Source organism: Phyllobates terribilis, unplaced genomic scaffold, assembly GCF_046119375.1.
Source record: "Phyllobates terribilis strain yellow unplaced genomic scaffold, ASM4611937v1 Scaffold_5__5_contigs__length_657084704, whole genome shotgun sequence".
Lineage (NCBI taxonomy): Eukaryota > Metazoa > Chordata > Amphibia > Anura > Dendrobatidae > Phyllobates > Phyllobates terribilis.
In genome coordinates, this window is record NW_027362765.1 from 349633876 (window position 1) to 349649987 (window position 16112).

Sequence of the window (16112 nt, forward strand, 5' to 3'; positions counted from 1 at the left end):
AACCAGCACTGGCCTGCTCGGGTTATATATTCACAGATAGATAAGGCTCATTCTGTTAAAACTTTACTTGATGTTTAGACACAAGACAATGTTAATAGTAACAAAATCTTGAGAACCACTTATCCACATTGTCTGAAAGACTCAACTGTCAAATAGTCTTCTGTTTATTGTTTGTTATTGTAAAACAGGGAGATTTACTTAACCTTTGTGTTTAGTTTACTTACTTGATTCCTAAAAGCTTTTGAGTTGTGTGCGTTTATTGCCAACTATTGTCTGATGAGAGTCTTGTACCTCACTTTTATCTTTGACTGAAGGCCGACCACTGGAGGTCATGAACGTACCCACCGTGGGGCAGGGGGGGGGAGCTGCCCCCCCCTAGAAGCAGGGACGCACACCGCATACCAGGGCCGGCGTCAGCACCCGGCGCACCCGGGCAAATGCCGGGGCCCTGAGCAGGCGGGGGGGGGCCCTCACCGTCAGCACCCGCTCCCTTCCCCCGCTTACTCAGGGCCCCTGCACCCAGCAGAATACTTACCCCTCCCCATGCCTCCGCAGCAGCTCCTGCATCATCCGCGGCTGCTGCACTGTGACGTCTCAGGTCAGAGGGCGCGGTGACGTCTTTACACCGCGCTCTCTCCTGAGCAGTCACAGCGCAGAGCGGGATGAAGCCGGCGACGCTGAGAAATCTGGAGCAGCGGCAGCAGCAGGTGAGACGTGAGGTGAGTATTTGATTTTTTTTTTTATTGTATGGAGGCATGGGGCAGTATAAGGGAGGGGGGTGAGGTGGGGGTGTGTGACATCCAGCATGGGGTATTATAAGGGGGAGTGACATCCTGCATGGGGCATTATAAGGGGGGGGTGACATCCTACATGGGGCATTATAAGGGGGGGGGTGACATTCCTGCATGGGGCATTATAAGGGGGGGGGTGTGACATCCTGCATGGGGCATTATAAGGGGGGGTGACATCCTGCATGGGGCATTATAAGGGAGGGGGTGTGTGTGACATCCTGCATGGGGACATTATAAGGGACGAGGGGTGTGACATCCTGCATGGGGCATTATAAGGGAGGGGGGGTGTGACATCCTGCATGGGGCATTATAAGGAAGGAGGGGTGTGTGTCATCCTGCATGGGACATTATAAGGGGGGGTGACATCCTACATGGGGAATTATATGGGGGGAACAGCCTGCATGGAGCATTATGTGGGGGGAACAGCCTGCGTGGGGCATTACGTGAGGGGGAACAGCCTTCATGAGGCATTATGTGTGGGGAACAGCCTGCATGGAGTGTTATATGGGGGCCAGTATTCTGTATGGAGCGTTATATGGAGGCCAGTATCCTGCATGGAGCGTTATATGGGGGCCAGTATCCTGCATGGAGTGTTATATGGGGCCAGTATTCTGTATGGAGCGTTATATGGGGGCCAGTATCCTGTATGAAGCGTTATATGGGGGCCAGTATTCTGTATGGAGCGTTATATAGGGGCCAGTATTCTGTATGGAGCGTTATATTGGGGTCAGTATCCTGTATGGAGCGTGATATGGGGACCAGTATCCTGCATGGAGCGTTATATGAAGGCCAGTGTCCTACATGGAGCGTTATATGGGGGCCAGTATTCTGTATGGAGCGTTATATGGGGGCCAGTATCCTGTATGGAGCGTTATATGGGAGCCAGCATTCTGTATGGAGTGTTATATGGGGGCCAGTATTCTGTATGGAGCGTTATATGGGGGCCAGTATCCTGTATGGAGCGTGATATGGGGACCAGTATCCTGTATGGGGCATTTTATGGGGGCCAGTATTCTGTATGGAGCGTTATATGGGGGCCAGTATTCTGTATGGAGCGTTATATGGGGGCCAGTATCCTGTATGGAGCGTTATATGGTAGCCAGTATCCTGTATGGGGCATTTTATGGAGGCCAGTATTCTGTATGGAGCGTTATATGGGGGCTAGTATCCTGTATGGAGCGTTATATGGGGCCAGTATTCTGTATGGAGCGTTATATGGGGGCCAGTATTCTGTATGGAGCATTATATGGGAGCCAGTATCCTGTATGGAGCGTTATATGGGAGTCAGTATCCTGTATGGAGCGTTATATGGGGGCCAGTATTCTGTATGGAGCGTTATATGGGGGCCAGTATCCTGTATGGAGCGTTATATGGTAGCCAGTATCCTGTATGGGGCATTTTATGGGGGCCAGTATCCTGTATGGAGCGTTATATGGTAGCCAGTATCCTGTATGGGGCATTTTATGGGGGCCAGTATTCTGTATGGAGCGTTATATGGGGGCTAGTATCCTGTATGGAGCGTTATATGGGGCCAGTATTCTGTATGGAGCGTTATATGGGGGCCAGTATTCTGTATGGAGCATTATATGGGAGCCAGTATCCTGTATGGAGCGTTATATGGGGACCAGTATTCTGCATGGAGCGTTATATGAAGGCCAGTATCCTACATGGAGCGTTATATGGGGGCACAGCCTGCATGGAGCATTATGTGGGGGGTCACAGCCTGCATGGGGCATTATGTGGGGGGTCAAAGCCTGCATGGGGCATTATGTGGGGGGTCACAGCCTGCATGGGGCATTATGTGGGGGGTCACAGCCTGCATGGGGCATTATGTGGGGGTCACAGCCTGCATGGGGCATTATGTGGGGGGCACAGCCTGCATGGGGCATTATGTGGGGGGCACAGCCTGCATGGGGCATTATGTGGGGGGTCAAAGCCTGCATGGGGCATTATGTGGGGGGTCACAGCCTGCATGGGGCATTATATGGGGGCACAGCCTGCATGGAGCATTTTATGGGGTCCATTATTCTATATGGAGCAATATATGGAGCTCATAATACGGTATAGAGGACTATGTGGTGCCATTATACTGTGTGGAGGACATTACAGTCCGGTCTGCACTGTGAGCTGTGAGGATTCGCCGCTTTCTGAGTTATTGTGGAATTTACAATAGATATCACTCATGTAATGTAAGGAGTGAAATCTTCGGGCTTGTACTATATATATATATATTTCTCTTTGGTATCTGTGACCATGGCTTGCCCCCCCCCTAGTTTTGATCCTGGGTACGCCCATGCTGGAGGTTAAAGGTGAACTAGACTTACTAGTGTAGATTCAGTATATAAGGCCAGAGAAATATTACTGAGAGAGAAGCCTTGTACCTACACATCAGTGTTGTATGGTATACCAGCATGAGTGAGTCGTCCATGCTGTGTTGTGATATTTCCAGGGTTTCTCTGTCTTGGTGATCGCTTCTCTGATGTTCCAGACGAATGATGTTTAATGGCTCCTTGGTGATGACGTGAGTATATATATATATATGTGCTTAACCTTTGTATGTTAACATATACAAAAGTGTACTCAATATCATACTATTCCTATAATTGTGTATTTTATCTTTTAAAATCAACTATTATAAATAAAATTGTGTTTAAAAAAAATTAAAGTAGTCGCTTTCTTTAAAGCCGTATCCGAACCTTAGTGTTAAAATCATGGCAAAACAGAGCCCAGTCCTGATCTGCCACAACCTAGTATATATGCCTGTTGGACTGATATTAGGAACGCAACCCCAGGACCCGGATCGCTCCAGCCAACGGGCCCAAGACCCGGATCGTAATAGCGGGCCCAGGGCCGGGATCGCAACGGAGGGCCCAGGACCCGGATCGCAACAGCGGGCCCAGGACCGGATCACAACGGCGAGCCCAGGGATGGGATCACTCCGGCGGGCCCAGGGCTGAGATCTCTCCGGTGGGCCCAGGGCCGGGATCTTTCCGGCGGGCCCAGGGCGGGGATCTCTCCAGTGGGCCCAAAGCCGGGATCTCTCCGGCGAGCCCAGGGCCGGGATCGCTCCAGCGGGCCCCACAGGGCCGGGATCAATTCAGTGGGTCCCCCATGGCCGGGATCGCTACAGAGGGCCCATGGTCCGGATCGCTACAGCGGGTCCAGGGCCGGGATCCCTACAGCGGGTCCAGGGCCGGGATCCCTACAACGGGCCCAGGGCTAGGATCACCATGTGGCCGGGCTGTGTCTGGTATTGCAGCTCAGCTCATATTAAATGAAATAAAGCTGGACTCCAGTGCCAGATACGGCCCATGGGTGAAGGGGTCTTAGACTTTAGATGACGGCGTGACTTTCCAACTCTGGACAACTTCTTGGAAAAACCCTGAATAATGAGACGCACAGGAGGATAAAGCTCAGAAGGTTTATTAGTGAATATGCAGCAGATAGGAGAGCGTAAGGCGTAGGGGTCCGCAGGACGCGGTGACACATTCCAGACCCTCCCTGCAAGAAACATGAGGAAAAAATAAATAAAATTAGAAATGGTCCAGACGAGGAGATGATTCGATGATCTACAGACTGGACACGACATTGAGATCAAATGGCACCTTCACTCTCATTTACTACTTCTATCCTTTCACCATCAGCAGATGAAAGCTCTGCCCATCGTTGTCGTGAGTCCATGGATCGGCCCTCACACCACTGATTTCAATAGCATCATTTAGTGCTAATAATGTAATGCAAAAGTTCTCCTGCGGGGGCGCTGCAGGGGAATTGAACACTTGAAGCCAGGTTCCTCTACAGATGACATCTGATCACTGGAGGCCTCACTGCATCACCAGAGGGGTTTATTATGAGGAATCTTTTTTATACATCCCTGGGGAGTTAGAGAACTAAGTAGACATGGGAGAAGAAATAAGGAATCCAGCATGTCTAAGTCCATGGTCCTCTACACGGAGAGGGGAATGGGTCTCAGGCCGGCCAGCAACGCTTTATCAGAAAGCATGAGTAATCTTGGTACAGTTCATGAAGATTAACATTAGAAGCCGGGAAAATCTATTCTACAGATGTAAATCTGAAAAAAATGTAAATCTTGTGATTTACATTTATTTTTGTTCTCTGCACAAAAAATCGTGACGACATCCAGAAGGAGCCGAAGCAGAGAACTGGACGAGAAGCCGGCTATTCTGTATAGAAGGTAGGTCCCATGTGGAGGACCCCGTCCCATGTACAGGGGCAGAGGTGGACTATAGATCCTATATAATTACCATATAGAAGGTAGGTCCCATGTGGAGGACCCCGTCCCATGTACAGGGGCAGAGGTGGACTATAGATCCTATATAGTTACCATATAGAAGGTAGGTCCCATGTGGAGGACCCTGTCCCATGTACAGGGGCAGAGGTGGACTATAGATCCTATATAGTTACCATATAGAAGGTAGGTCCCATGTGGAGGACCCCGTCCCATGTACAGGGGTAGAGGTGGACTATAGATCCTATATAGTTACCATATAGAAGGTAGATCCCATGTGGAGGACCCCGTCCCATGTACAGGGGCAGAGGTGGACGATAGATCCTATATAGTTACCATATAGAAGGTAGGTCCCATGTGGAGGACCCCGTCCCATGTACAGGGGCAGAGGTGGACTATAGATCCTATATAGTTACCATATAGAAGGTAGGTCCCATGTGGAGGACCCTGTCCCATGTACAGGGGCAGAGGTGGACTATAGATCCTATATAGTTACCATATAGAAGGTAGGTCCCATGTGGAGGACCCCGTCCCATGTACAGGGGTAGAGGTGGACTATAGATCCTATATAGTTACCATATAGAAGGTAGATCCCATGTGGAGGACCCCGTCCCATGTACAGGGGCAGAGGTGGACGATAGATCCTATATAGTTACCATATAGAAGGTAGGTCCCATGTGGAGGACCCCGTCCCATGTACAGGGGCAGAGGTGGACTATAGATCCTATATAGTTACCATATAGAAGGTAGGTCCCATGTGGAGGACCCCGTCCCATGTACAGGGGCAGAGGTGGACTATAGATCCTATATAGTTACCATATAGAAGGTAGGTCCCATGTGGAGGACCCCGTCCCATGTACAGGGGTAGAGGTGGACGATAGATCCTATATAGTTACCATATAGAAGGTAGGTCCCATGTGGAGGACCCCTTCCCATGTACAGGGGCAGAGGTGGACTATAGATCCTATATAGTTACCATATAGAAGGTAGGTCCCATGTGGAGGACCCCGACCCATGTACAGGGGCAGAGGTGGATTATAGATCCTATATATTTACCATATAGAAGGTAGGTCCCATGTGGAGGACCCCGTCCCATGTACAGGGGCAGAGGTGGACTATAGATCCTATATAGTTACCATATAGAAGGTAGGTCCCATGTGGAGGACCTCGTCCCATGTACAGGGGCAGAGGTGGACTATAGATCCTATATAGTTACCATATAGAAGGTAGGTCCCATGTGGAGGACCCCTTCCCATGTACAGGGGCAGAGGTGGACGATAGATCCTATATAGTTACCATATAGAAGGTAGGTCCCATGTGGAGGACCCCTTCCCATGTACAGGGGCAGAGGTGGACGATAGATCCTATATAGTTACCATATAGAAGGTAGGTCCCATGCGGAGGACCCCTTCCCATGTACAGGGGCAGAGGTGGACGATAGATCCTATATAGTTACCATATAGAAGGTAGGTCCCATGTGGAGGACCCCGTCCCATCTACAGGGGCAGAGGTGGACTATAGATCCTATATAGTTACCATATAGAAGGTAGGTCCCATGCGGAGGACCCCGTCCCACGTACAGGGGCAGAGGTGGACGATAGATCCTATATAGTTACCATAAAGAAGGTAGGTCCCATGTGGAGGACCCCGTCCCACGTACAGGGGCAGAGGTGGACGATAGATCCTATATAGTTACCATAAAGAAGGTAGGTCCCATGTGGAGGATCCCGTCCCACGTACAGGGGCAGAGGTGGACGATAGATCCTATATAGTTACCATATAGAAGGTAGGTCTCATGTGGAGGACCCCGTCCCATGTACAGGGGCAGAGGTGGACTATAGATCCTATATAGTTACCATATAGAAGGTAGGTCCCATGTGGAGGATCCCGTCCCATTTACAGGGGTAGAGGTGGACGATAGATCCTATATAGTTACCATATAGAAGGTAGGTCCCATGTGGAGGACCCCGTCCCATGTACAGGGGCAGAGGTGGACGATAGATCCTATATAGTTACCATATAGAAGGTAGGTCCCATGTGGAGGACCCCGTCCCATGTACAGGGGCAGAGGTGGACTATAGATCCTATATAGTTACCATATAGAAGGTAGGTCCCATGTGGAGGATCCCGTCCCATTTACAGGGGTAGAGGTGGACGATAGATCCTATATAGTTACCATATAGAAGGTAGGTCCAATGTGGAGGACCCCGTCCCATGTACAGGGGCAGAGGTGGACGATAGATCCTATATAGTTACCATATAGAAGGTAGATCCCATGTGGAGGACCCCGTCCCATGTACAGGGGCAGAGGTGGACGATAGATCCTATATAGTTACCATATAGAAGGTAGGTCCCATGTGGAGGACCCCGTCCCACGTACAGGGGCAGAGGTGGACTATAGATCCTATATAGTTACCATATAGAAGGTAGGTCCCATGTGGAGGACCCCGTCCCATGTACAGGGGCAGAGGTGGACTATAGATCCTATATAGTTACCATATAGAAGGTAGGTCCCATGTGGAGGACCCCGTCCCATGTACAGGGGCAGAGGTGGAAGATAGATCCTATATAGTTACCATATAGAAGGTAGGTCCCATGTGGAGGACCCCGTCCCATGTACAGGGGCAGAGGTGGACTATAGATCCTATATAGTTACCATATAGAAGGTAGGTCCCATGTGGAGGACCCCTTCCCATGTACAGGGGTAGAGGTGGACTATAGATCCTATATAGTTACCATATAGAAGGTAGGTCCCATGTGGAGGACCCCGTCCCATGTACAGGGGCAGAGGTGGACTATAGATCCTATATAGTTACCATATAGAAGGTAGGTCCCATGTGGAGGATCCCGTCCCATTTACAGGGGTAGAGGTGGACGATAGATCCTATATAGTTACCATATAGAAGGTAGGTCCCATGTGGAGGACCCCGTCCCATGTACAGGGGCAGAGGTGGACTATAGATCCTATATAGTTACCATATAGAAGGTAGGTCCCATGTGGAGGACCCCGTCCCATGTACAGGGGCAGAGGTGGACGATAGATCCTATATAGTTACCATATAGAAGGTAGGTCCCATGTGGAGGACCCCGTCCCATGTACAGGGGCAGAGGTGGACTATAGATCCTATATAGTTACCATATAGAAGGTAGGTCCCATGTGGAGGACCCCGTCCCATGTACAGGGGCAGAGGTGGACTATAGATCCTATATAGTTACCATATAGAAGGTAGGTCTCATGTGGAGGAACCCTTCCCATGTACAGGGGCAGAGGTGGAAGATAGATCCTATATAGTTACCATATAGAAGGTAGGTCCCATGTGGAGGACCCCGTCCCATGTACAGGGGCAGAGGTGGACTATAGATCCTATATAGTTACCATATAGAAGGTAGGTCCCATGTGGAGGACCCCGTCCCATGTACAGGGGCAGAGGTGGACGATAGATTCTATATAGTTACCATATAGAAGGTAGATCCCATGTGGAGGACCCCTTCCCATGTACAGGGGCAGAGGTGGACGATAGATCCTATATAGTTACCATATAGAAGGTAGGTCCCATGTGGAGGACCCCGTCCCATGTACAGGGGCAGAGGTGGACGATAGATCCTATATAGTTACCATATAGAAAGTAGGTCCCATGTGGAGGACTCCTTCCCATGTACAGGGGCAGAGGTGGACTATAGATCCTATATAGTTACCATATAGAAGGTAGGTCCCATGTGGAGGACCTCGTCCCATGTACAGGGGCAGAGGTGGACGATAGATCCTATATAGTTACCATATAGAAGGTAGGTCCCATGTGGAGGACCCCTTCCCATGTACAGGGGCAGAGGTGGACTATAGATCCTATATAGTTACCATATAGAAGGTAGGTCCCATGTGGAGGACCCCGTCCCATCTACAGGGGCAGAGGTGGACGATAGATCCTATATAGTTACCATATAGAAGGTAGGTCCCATGTGGAGGACCCCGTCCCATGTACAGGGGCAGAGGTGGACTATAGATCCTATATAGTTACCATATAGAAGGTAGGTCCCATGTGGAGGACCCCGTCCCATGTACAGGGGCAGAGGTGGACGATAGATCCTATATAGTTACCATATAAAAGGTAGGTCCCATGTGGAGGACCCCGTCCCATGTACAGGGGCAGAGGTGGACGATAGATCCTATATAGTTACCATATAGAAGGTAGGTCCCATGTGGAGGACCCCGTCCCACGTACAGGGGCAGAGGTGGACTATAGATCCTATATAGTTACCATATAGAAGGTAGGTCCCATGTGGAGGACCCCGTCCCATGTACAGGGGCAGAGGTGGACTATAGATCCTATATAGTTACCATATAGAAGGTAGGTCTCATGTGGAGGAACCCTTCCCATGTACAGGGGCAGAGGTGGAAGATAGATCCTATATAGTTACCATATAGAAGGTAGGTCCCATGTGGAGGACCCCGTCCCATGTACAGGGGCAGAGGTGGACTATAGATCCTATATAGTTACCATATAGAAGGTAGGTCCCATGTGGAGGACCCCTTCCCATGTACAGGGGTAGAGGTGGACTATAGATCCTATATAGTTACCATATAGAAGGTAGGTCCCATGTGGAGGACCCCGTCCCATGTACAGGGGCAGAGGTGGACTATAGATCCTATATAGTTACCATATAGAAGGTAGGTCCCATGTGGAGGACCCCGTCCTATGTACAGGGGCAGAGGTGGACGATAGATCCTATATAGTTACCATATAGAAGGTAGGTCCCATGTGGAGGACCCCTTCCCATGTACAGGGGCAGAGGTGGACTATAGATCCTATATAGTTACCATATAGAAGGTAGATCCCATGTGGAGGACCCCTTCCCATGTACAGGGGCAGAGGTGGATGATAGATCCTATATAGTTACCATATAGAAGGTAGGTCCCATGTGGAGGACCCCGTCCCATGTACAGGGGCAGAGGTGGACGATAGATCCTATATAGTTACCATATAGAAGGTAGGTCCCATGTGGAGGACCCCTTCCCATGTACAGGGGCAGAGGTGGACTATAGATCCTATATAGTTACCATATAGAAGGTAGGTCCCATGTGGAGGACCCCGTCCCATGTACAGGGGCAGAGGTGGACTATAGATCCTATATAGTTACCATATAGAAGGTAGGTCTCATGTGGAGGACCCCGTCCCATGTACAGGGGCAGAGGTGGACGATAGATCCTATATAGTTACCATATAGAAGGTAGGTCCCATGTGGAGGACCCCGTCCCATGTACAGGGGCAGAGGTCGACGATAGATCCTATATAGTTACCATATAGAAGGTAGGTCCCATGTGGAGGACCCCTTCCCATGTACAGGGGCAGAGGTGGACTATAGATCCTATATAGTTACCATATAGAAGGTAGGTCCCATGTGGAGGACCTCGTCCCATGTACAGGGGCAGAGGTGGACGATAGATCCTATATAGTTACCATATAGAAGGTAGGTCCCATGTGGAGGACCCCTTCCCATGTACAGGGGCAGAGGTGGACTATAGATCCTATATAGTTACCATATAGAAGGTAGGTCCCATGTGGAGGACCCCGTCCCATCTACAGGGGCAGAGGTGGACGATAGATCCTATATAGTTACCATATAGAAGGTAGGTCCCATGTGGAGGACCCCGTCCCATGTACAGGGGCAGAGGTGGACTATAGATCCTATATAGTTACCATATAGAAGGTAGGTCCCATGTGGAGGACCCCGTCCCATGTAGAGGGGCAGAGGTGGACGATAGATCCTATATAGTTACCATATAGAAGGTAGGTCCCATGTGGAGGACCCCGTCCCATGTACAGGGGCAGAGGTGGACGATAGATCCTATATAGTTACCATATAGAAGGTAGGTCCCATGTGGAGGACCCCTTCCCATGTACAGGGGCAGAGGTGGACTATAGATCCTATATAGTTACCATATAGAAGGTAGGTCCCATGTGGAGGACCCCGTCCCATGTACAGGGGCAGAGGTGGACGATAGATCCTATATAGTTACCATATAGAAGGTAGGTCCCATGTGGAGGACCCCGTCCCATGTACAGGGGCACAGGTGGACGATAGATCCTATATAGTTACCATATAGAAGGTAGGTCCCATGTGGAGGACCCCTTCCCATGTACAGGGGCAGAGGTGGACTATAGATCCTATATAGTTACCATATAGAAGGTAGGTCCCATGTGGAGGACCCCGTCCCATGTACAGGGGCAGAGGTGGACGATAGATCCTATATAGTTACCATATAGAAGGTAGGTCCCATGTGGAGGAACCCTTCCCATGTACAGGGGCAGAGGTGGAGAATAGATCCTATATAGTTACCATATAGAAGGTAGATCCCATGTGGAGGACCCCGTCCCATGTACAGGGGCAGAGGTGGAAGATAGATCCTATATAGTTACCATATAGAAGGTAGGTCCCATGTGGAGGACCCCGTCCCATGTACAGGGGCAGAGGTGGACTATAGATCCTATATAGTTACCATATAGAAGGTAGGTCCCATGTGGAGGACCCCATCCCATGTACAGGGGCAGAGGTGGACGATAGATCCTATATAGTTACCATATAGAAGGTAGGTCCCATGTGGAGGACCCCGTCCCATGTACAGGGGCAGAGGTGGACTACAGATCCTATATAGTTACCATATAGAAGGTAGGTCCCATGTGGAGGACCCCGACCCATGTACAGGGGCAGAGGTGGACTATAGATCCTATATAGTTACCATATAGAAGGTAGGTCCCATGTGGAGGACCCCTTCCCATGTACAGGGGCAGAGGTGGACTATAGATCCTATATAGTTACCATATAGAATGTAGATCCCATGTGGAGGACCCCGTCCCATGTACAGGGGCAGAGGTGGACGATAGATCCTATATAGTTACCATATAGAAGGTAGGTCCCATGCGGAGGACCCCGTCCCACGTACAGGGGCAGAGGTGGACGATAGATCCTATATAGTTACCATATAGAAGGTAGGTCCCATGTGGAGGACCCCGTCCCATGTACAGGGGCAGAGGTGGACGATAGATCCTATATAGTTACCATATAGAAGGTAGGTCCCATGTGGAGGACCCCATCCCATGTACAGGGGCAGAGGTGGACGATAGATCCTATATAGTTACCATATAGAAGGTAGGTCCCATGTGGAGGACCCCATCCCATGTACAGGGGCAGAGGTGGACTATAGATCCTATATAGTTACCATATAGAAGGTAGATCCCATGTGGAGGACCCCTTCCCATGTAGAGGGGCAGAGGTGGACGATAGATCCTATATAGTTACCATATAGAAGGTAGGTCCCATGTGGAGGACCCCGTCCCATCTACAGGGGCAGAGGTGGACGATAGATCCTATATAGTTACCATATAGAAGGTAGGTCCCATGTGGAGGACCCCGTCCCATGTACAGGGGCAGAGGTGGACTATAGATCCTATATAGTTACCATATAGAAGGTAGGTCCCATGTGGAGGACCCCGTCCCATGTACAGGGGCAGAGGTGGACTATAGATCCTATATAGTTACCATATAGAAGGTAGGTCCCATGTGGAGGACCCCGTCCCATGTACAGGGGCAGAGGTGGACGATAGATCCTATATAGTTACCATATAGAAGGTAGGTCCCATGTGGAGGACCCCGTCCCATGTACAGGGGCAGAGGTGGACGATAGATCCTATATAGTTACCATATAGAAGGTAGGTCCCATGTGGAGGACCCCATCCCATGTACAGGGGCAGAGGTGGACTATAGATCCTATATAGTTACCATATAGAAGGTAGATCCCATGTGGAGGACCCCTTCCCATGTAGAGGGGCAGAGGTGGACGATAGATCCTATATAGTTACCATATAGAAGGTAGGTCCCATGTGGAGGACCCCGTCCCATGTACAGGGGCAGAGGTGGACGATAGATCCTATATAGTTACCATATAGAAGGTAGGTCCCATGTGGAGGACCCCTTCCCATGTACAGGGGCAGAGGTGGACTATAGATCCTATATAGTTACCATATAGAAGGTAGGTCCCATGTGGAGGACCCCGTCCCATGTACAGGGGCAGAGGTGGACGATAGATCCTATATAGTTACCATATAGAAGGTAGGTCCCATGTGGAGGAACCCTTCCCATGTACAGGGGCAGAGGTGGAGAATAGATCCTATATAGTTACCATATAGAAGGTAGATCCCATGTGGAGGACCCCGTCCCATGAACAGGGGCAGAGGTGGACTATAGATCCTATATAGTTACCATATAGAAGGTAGGTCCCATGTGGAGGACCCCGTCCCATGTACAGGGGCAGAGGTGGACTATAGATCCTATATAGTTACCATATAGAAGGTAGGTCCCATGTGGAGGACCCCATCCCATGTACAGGGGCAGAGGTGGACGATAGATCCTATATAGTTACCATATAGAAGGTAGGTCCCATGTGGAGGACCCCGTCCCATGTACAGGGGCAGAGGTGGACTACAGATCCTATATAGTTACCATATAGAAGGTAGGTCCCATGTGGAGGACCCCGTCCCATGTACAGGGGCAGAGGTGGACGATAGATCCTATATAGTTACCATATAGAAGGTAGGTCCCATGTGGAGGACCCCGACCCATGTACAGGGGCAGAGGTGGACTATAGATCCCATATAGTTACCATATAGAAGGTAGGTCCCATGTGGAGGACCCCTTCCCATGTACAGGGGCAGAGGTGGACTATAGATCCTATATAGTTACCATATAGAAGGTAGATCCCATGTGGAGGACCCCGTCCCATGTACAGGGGCAGAGGTGGACGATAGATCCTATATAGTTACCATATAGAAGGTAGGTCCCATGTGGAGTACCCCGACCCATGTACAGGGGCAGAGGTGGACGATAGATCCTATATAGTTACCATATAGAAGGTAGGTCCCATGTGGAGGACCCCGACCCATGTACAGGGGCAGAGGTGGACTATAGATCCTATATAGTTACCATATAGAAGGTAGGTCCCATGTGGAGGACCCCGACCCATGTACAGGGGCAGAGGTGGACTATAGATCCTATATAGTTACCATATAGAAGGAAGGTCCCATGTGGAGGACCCCGTCCCATGTACAGGGGCAGAGGTGGACTATAGATCCCATATAGTTACCATATAGAAGGTAGGTCCCATGTGGAGGACCCTTTCCCATGTACAGGGGCAGAGGTGGACTATAGATCCTATATAGTTACCATAAAGAAGGTAGGTCCCATGTGGAGGACCCCGTCCCATGTACAGGGGCAGAGGTGGACGATAGATCCTATATAGTTACCATATAGAAGGTAGGTCCCATGTGGAGGAACCCTTTCCATGTACAGGGGCAGAGGTGGACAATAGATCCTATATAGTTACCATATAGAAGGTAGGTCCCATGTGGAGGACCCCGTCCCATGTACAGGGGCAGAGGTGGACGATAGATCCTATATAGTTACCATATAGAAGGTAGGTCCCATGTGGAGGACCCCGTCCCATGTACAGGGGCAGAGGTGGACGATAGATCCTATATAGTTACCATATAGAAGGTAGGTCCCATGTGGAGGACCCCGTCCTATGTACAGGGGCAGAGGTGGACGATAGATCCTATATAGTTACCATATAGAAGGTAGGTCCCATGTGGAGGACCCCTTCCCATGTACAGGGGCAGAGGTGGACGATAGATCCTATATAGTTACCATATAGAAGGTAGGTCCCATGTGGAGGACCCCGTCCCATGTACAGGGGCAGAGGTGGACGATAGATCCTATATAGTTACCATATAGAAGGTAGGTCCCATGTGGAGGACCCTTTCCCATGTACAGGGCCAGAGGTGGACTATAGATCCTATATAGTTACCATATAGAAGGTAGATCCCATGTGGAGGACCCCTTCCCATGTACAGGGGCAGAGGTGGACTATAGATCCTATATAGTTACCATATAGAAGGTAGATCCCATGTGGAGGACCCCTTCCCATGTACAGGGGCAGAGGTGGACGATAGATCCTATATAGTTACCATATAGAAGGTAGGTCCCATGTGGAGGACCCCGTCCCATGTACAGGGGCAGAGGTGGACGATAGATCCTATATAGTTACCATAGAGAAGGTAGATCCCATGTGGAGGACCCCTTCCCATGTACAGGGGCAGAGGTGGACGATAGATCCTATATAGTTACCATATAGAAGGTAGGTCCCATGTGGAGGACCTCGTCCCATGTACAGGGGCAGAGGTGGATTATAGATCCTATATAGTTACCATATAGAAGGTAGATCCCATGTGGAGGACCCCGTCCCATGTACAGGGGCAGAGGTGGACTATAGATCCTATATAGTTACCATAGAGAAGGTAGGTCCCATGTGGAGGACCCCGTCCCATGTACAGGGGCAGAGGTGGATGATAGATCCTATATAGTTACCATATAGAAGGTAGATCCCATGTGGAGGACCCCGTCCCATGTACAGGGGCAGAGGTGGACTATAGATCCTATATAGTTACCATATAGAAGGTAGATCCCATGTGGAGGACCCCTTCCCATGTACAGGGGCAGAGGTGGACGATAGATCCTATATAGTTACCATATAGAAGGTAGGTCCCATGTGGAGGACCCCGTCCCATGTACAGGGGCAGAGGTGGACGATAGATCCTATATAGTTACCATATAGAAGGTAGGTCCCATGTGGAGGACCCCGTCCCATGTACAGGGGCAGAGGTGGACGATAGATCCTATATAGTTACCATATAGAAGGTAGGTCCCATGTGGAGGACCCCGTCCCATGTACAGGGGCAGAGGTGGACGATAGATCCTATATAGTTACCATATAGAAGGTAGGTCCCATGTGGAGGACCCCGTCCCATGTACAGGGGCAGAGGTGGACGATAGATCCTATATAGTTACCATATAGAAGGTAGGTCCCATGTGGAGGACCCCGTCCCATGTACAGGGGCAGAGGTGGACGATAGATCCTATATAGTTACCATATAGAAGGTAGGTCCCATGTGGAGGACCCCTTCCCATGTACAGGGGCAGAGGTGGACTATAGATCCTATATAGTTACCATATAGAAGGTAGGT

At 49.9% G+C, this 16112-nt stretch overlaps 1 protein-coding gene across 6 annotated transcripts in view; it reads right to left on the bottom strand.

The window, feature by feature from the left end:
- Positions 1-4198: 4198 nt before the first annotated feature.
- The window catches only part of LOC141273167 (alpha-2-macroglobulin-like protein 1), a 607283-nt gene continuing 595369 nt past the window's right edge, over positions 4199-16112 (bottom strand). For all 6 annotated transcript variants that reach the window (XM_073684620.1, XM_073684625.1, XM_073684624.1 and 3 more), the window contains one exon: positions 4199-4292. The gene's annotated coding sequence lies outside the window, so the exon portion shown is untranslated. The remainder of the gene's footprint in view (positions 4293-16112) is intronic.